The following is a 485-nucleotide window of genomic DNA, read 5'->3' on the forward strand; positions in this document are numbered from 1 at the left end:
GCAACAACATGCATGTATTTTTAGATTATCATGCTAAGCAATATAAGTTGGGCATAAAAAGTTGAGAAGCACTTGATTTCACTCATATATGGGATATAAAATAAAGCAATAAATGAACAAGACAAACAAAAAGAGAACTGTGGACACAGACAACAGTTTAGTGGTTACCAGAGGGAAAGGGGGTCAAATATATGGTGATGGAAGGAGATTCGACTTTGGGTGGTGAACACAGTGCAATATCCATATTATGTATTATAGAATTCTACTTGGAACCTATATAATTTTATTAACTATTGTCACCCCAATAGCTTTTATAAAATAAAAAAGGAAACGGGTAGTTCTGAGAATGTGGTGACGTTAGTAGCTTGTTAGTTTCTCACTTGTTGTTATTCATCTTACCTCTGCTGCACAGTCATTAATAGTCTGGCATGCATCAAAGGGAAGATGTTATCATTTAAAAATATATGTCAGTATCTGTTTTTTCT

Source organism: Pteropus vampyrus, unplaced genomic scaffold (genome assembly GCF_000151845.1).
Source record: "Pteropus vampyrus isolate Shadow unplaced genomic scaffold, Pvam_2.0 Scaffold811, whole genome shotgun sequence".
NCBI lineage: Eukaryota > Metazoa > Chordata > Mammalia > Chiroptera > Pteropodidae > Pteropus > Pteropus vampyrus.